A 5,215-nucleotide genomic window follows, 5' to 3' on the forward strand; every position below is an offset into this window, starting at 1 on the left:
ATGATATGGTATGGTATGGTATAGTATAGTCTTGTATGGTATGGTATGGTATAGTATAGTATAGTCTTGTATAGTATAGTATGATATGGTATGGTATGGTATAGTATAGTCTTGTATGGTATAGTATGGTATGGTATAGTATAGTATAGTCTTTTATAGCATGGTATGGTATAGTATAGTATATCATAATTTTGTATAGTATTGAATAGTATAGTGTTGCATCGTATTATATAGTATAGTGTTGTGTAATATAGTATTGTATCACATAGTATAGTAAAGCATAGTACAGTATAGTGCAGGGGTGGTAAACTCTGGCCCTTCAGCTGTGGTGAAATTACATGATGCATTTGCCTCTGGTGGTCATGCCTGTGAGAATCTTGCAATACCACATAGGATTTGTAGTTCCACAACAGCTGGAGGGCTGGAGTTTGCTCACCCCTGGTATAGTGTATGTATAGTGCATAGTATAGTGTAGTTTAGAATCCCCTTTTAGTGATCTGATTACAGTACAGTATTTTGATTATAGCCCACTAAAGCTATGTATGCCGTCGGACGACAGGTCCTCTTTGATCTCCCAAACAGTTGTGATCTTCGGTGTCATTGCTGACCAAAGATAGCATAAAATGTGCTCTTTCTGGCCAAAAAGATGACACTTGGCTGTAACAAGCAGCTGACTGATGCTCTTTGGCTGAGTCCCTCACATCACACAGCGTTATTTTTGGGCACTGACATTTTCCCAGCTCAGAAGCCAAGACGAACGTCAGTAAATATGCCAAAGTCTGCCCGCTAGAGAAGCAAAAGATTGAGGTCCATTCCTAAAAAAAAAAAAATGCCAATGACAGAGTTAGGACGACCTGATAACAGTGACTTTTGCTGGACAGCTTGGTCTGCAAATAAAGGTAGAGGCGTGGAAAATAGTTCATAGGTTACAGGTACCAGAACCCAATATTTCTGGCTATAGTGGCCCTTGAAGCATGTGTTGGAGGACGGCTCAAGGTCTGTCTTCAGCTGTCATCCAGGACGGAGAAGGACCGTTCCTGTGACACCCTTCTATCGTGTCCTCTGAGAGAAGAATCCAGGGAGATAGCTGGGCCTGCGATAAGGAAACGTCATGATCCTTCAGACTGCGCCGTCCCAGCTTCTCTCTGATCAGGTGCCTGGAAAATGTGATTTCAGGATGTTGGAGGGCCACTAGCCCTAAATCACAACTCGGTTTATATAAAAGAGCCATTAATAATATTTATAGTCATATGTGTTCGTGTATCAGGAGCTTCTCAGAACTAAAGACAGCTAACGTAATGTTCCGCTCCCAAAGTACAGACATTTTCTGAGGTATAGTGGACAATCTGTCAAGCAATTACCTTGAAGGGTATTTAGTGCTAAACGACTGATATCACTGAGCAAAATATGAAAGTTTATCTGGACCCAAGAAGAAAAATTTCATATATTGAAGTTTTCCAGTCCTTAGATGTGGCGGCTGTATTAGTTTTATTTATAGATTCAGGCCTTAGGGTCTGGCAGGGACCGGCTGTATATCTGCACATGCACCAGATCCTGCTCATGTGTAGATGAATGGATGTTACCAGCGCACCAAGAGTATTGAAATCCAAAGTGTTCGTTTATTGAAACTTCATGTCATCAGAAGTTGCGCTTTTGTGGGAGAGGGCTCTGGGTCGGACATTGGACATGGAGGATTGGGAGGAGATCTGGATTAACGCTAGTAAGACCTCTATTTGTACCCTATACCAGGAAAACCAGTACAAGATTCTCTATCACTGGTACCGTACCCCGGATTTGCTACACCACATGAATCCTTCGCTGCCATCTGTGTGTTGGCGATGTACGGCCTCAAGGGGCAGTCTATTGCATGTATTCTGGGATTGTCCCAGGATACGTCCCTTTTGGAAGTGTACAATATCCCTGCTTCAAATGTTAGTTGATGAGACTATACCAGAAGACCCTGTACACCTGCTCCTGGGCCTCCCCATTCCACACTTTTTGAAGACCACCACTAAACTTATCAAAGATGTCCTTACTGCAGCTAGATGCCTTATACCTTTAAAATGGCGGCAAACCATTCCCCCGTCTTATTCAGATTTGCTGCGAAGGATCCATAAATATCCATAATCTGGAATATTTAACGACCCGATTGCGTAACACTATCCCCAGATTCAAAAGGGTGTGGTCCACCTGGCAATCACTGGAGGGCTCTAGTGGTGCTGCTTTGCTATCTGATGCTTTCCCCTTCCCGTGACTATGAGGTATGATTTTTACTAGGGATGCACCGATACCGATACTAGTATCGGTGCAGATACCGAGTATTTGGGTGAGTACTCGTACACGCCCAAATGCTCCGATACCTAGCACGAGTACTTCCTGTATCAGGAAGCCGGGCAGCGCATCATTACACGCTGCCCGGTTTCCTGATTGGCCAGGAAATGGCTCCATGCTCTCTCGTCACTTGTGATGAGAGAGCATGGAGCCGACTTCCCGGGCAATCAGGAAGCCGGGTAGCGTGCAATGACGCGCTGCCCGGCTTCCCGATTGGTCAGGAAGCTAGCAAATCCGGAAGCCGGGCGCCGTGTAATGACGCAGCGCCCGGCATTCTGATTGGCCGGGAAGCCGGCGTCATGCTCCCTCGTCATCTCATGAATCATAATATTAAGAAAGTGACCTTAAAGCATTAGTTTGTATTGCTTTAGAAAAAATGTGACCTGTCCCTTTAAGAAAAAGTATCGGTAATTGGTATCTGCGAGTACTTGATCAAAAGTATCGGTACTCGTACTCGGTCTTAAAAAAGTGGTATCGGTGCATCCCTAATTTTTACCCTTGTTTTTTTTCTCTCCTTAACCTTTTTTTTTTTTTTCCTCTCTTTTTTCCCCTTTTGGAATACATTATTTTTTTAATTTAATTGAAAATGCTCCTTATCTTATGCTTATGTTTATGTTGATCTATACCTTTGTATCTATGTAAAACTTGAATAAAAGGTAAGTGATAAAAAAGAAGTAGCGCTTTCAGTGCCACGCAGGGTCCCCTCCCTTCATCAGGCTCAGCAATTGCTCGAAAGCGCTAGTTCTGATGACATGACATTTCAATAAACGAACACTTTGGATTTCAACACTCTTGGTGTGCTGGTTACATCCATTCATCTATATTACTTGGCGGCGCCATCCGCAGTCACTGCGAGCACCCCCCCCCATTTGATCTGGGGTTTTCCGGTAAGGAGTGCGACATGGCAACCCTACGTTTGTTCCTGCTCATGTGTAGACACACATGCCGCAAGCCCCTGCCAGGGCCCAAATGCATGCTGGATAGACATGTGCGATTCGTTTTGTTCCGAATCGAAATTCGGACGAATTTTCGGAAATTCGGACATTCGGATGTATCCGATTTCCGAATTACAGACATAACGAATGCAAACGAATCCGAATTTCCATTTCCGAAATTCGGTAGCGTTAGTACGAACGTTCGTTTCGTTTTCTGTTCTTATTCGTTTCTTATTCGTTTCGTTCGTTGGAGCAAAGTGACATTAGAGAAGGAGAAAAATATTTGTTCCCCCTCAAATGTCACTTTTGCTGCAAACGAACAAACGAAACGAATAAGAACAGAAAACGAACGTTCGTACTAGCGCTACCGAATTTCGTCTGAATCCGAATTCCAAATCCGAATTGACTTTCACACCCGAATCCTGAAAAACGAAAATAACACAAATCCGAATTTAAAACGAAACGAAACTAAACAAATTTTTTGGCAGTGCACATGTCTAATGCTGGAGAACTTCAGCATATCTGCAATGGTCAAAAGCTCACAATACTATGTCCCTGGAAAGAGGATGACGTAGCCAGCCTGCTGCCTCCTGTGGTGTGCACTACGTCATCCTCTTCTAGGCGAGGAACCAGGCAGTAGGCTGCATTGGGATTTAGCCCCCATTCACACGGGTAACGGCCGGCCCGTACAGATCCATGCTGCGTGCGCGGCCATATTGGGCAGCTCCCGGGAAGGACAGGTCGGGTGAGCGTAGGGCGGCGTACGGTAAACAGCCACGTACTCCCATAGAAAAAGGACAGGCTGCTGGTATAATCACACGCAGCACCTGTCCTTCCTGGGAGCTGCCCGATACGGCCGTGTACGCAGCACGGATCTGTACGGACCGGCCGTTACCTGTGTGAATGAGGGCTTACAATGGAAGTAAAGATTTTTTTTTTTTTAAATGCTGACAGGTAGGTTTTTATTACAGAAGAGACTGTCTCTTCTATCATAAAACCCCACCAGTCAGCATTTTTTTGTTTGGCTCGGCAAGGTTCTGTGCCAAAATGAAGTAACAGCCGTGTGCATGTGTGGGAGTTACATCATCTCGGCCTGGCCAAGGACTCTAAACCTGGTAGAAGAACCGGGTGAATATGGCAGAGCTGGCCGAGATAGAGAGCGCTGACATCACAGCACTTGAGGGGATCATCTGTAGGGCAAGTTGTCCGTAATGTGCTAATATGCTATGCATACTAACCCATTATGAAAAAACACCTCCTGGGGGGTCCACTACTGCCATGTCTATATACTATATATATTTATATATACATTTTTTCTGTTGTGGGGGTTACAAATGAGAGCAAGTCAATTGTATGGGTGAAGGTCCAATTTAACAATGCCAGGTTGGTTTATTGAGGTAATGTAAAAAGTTATACTCACCCGGCCGGCTGTCACAGCGTTCCCTCCAGCTATTCTTTCCTTTCTGCTGCAGCGATGGTGCGTCCCTCGGTGTCCTTATGTCCTATACACTGTGTATAGGACGTGATGACTCACGGGACCTTAGACTGCTACAGTGGAGGGGGAGACAGGCTCCAGGGGCCAGTCTAAGGACATGGGAGCAGTTTTAGTAGAGGTTTTTTTTTGGCTGATGGGCACCCAGAGACCCCTTCTCGGATCCAACAGTCGTTCAGATGATTTATTTGTATGTTATTTTGGTTATTATGTTTGGTAATTGTTCATTTTGGTATGGGTAATAAAGGGCTGCTACGGCCTTTGAAATCCATGTCGCGCAGTCTGTGTGTTCATTGGGGTTTTAAGACGGACATAATTGATAAATCCGTCAGTCATGACTCTCATTTGTACTGCCTGGGTGATATTTATGGGAAAAATATATATATATATATATATTTTGTTAGAGGGGGTTATAGTTAGGGTAGTTTAGTTTATTATTGCTTGTGTTTTATTGTCC

Source organism: Nanorana parkeri, unplaced genomic scaffold, assembly GCF_000935625.1.
Source record: "Nanorana parkeri isolate BGI_ZX_2015 unplaced genomic scaffold, ASM93562v1 scaffold306, whole genome shotgun sequence".
NCBI lineage: Eukaryota > Metazoa > Chordata > Amphibia > Anura > Dicroglossidae > Nanorana > Nanorana parkeri.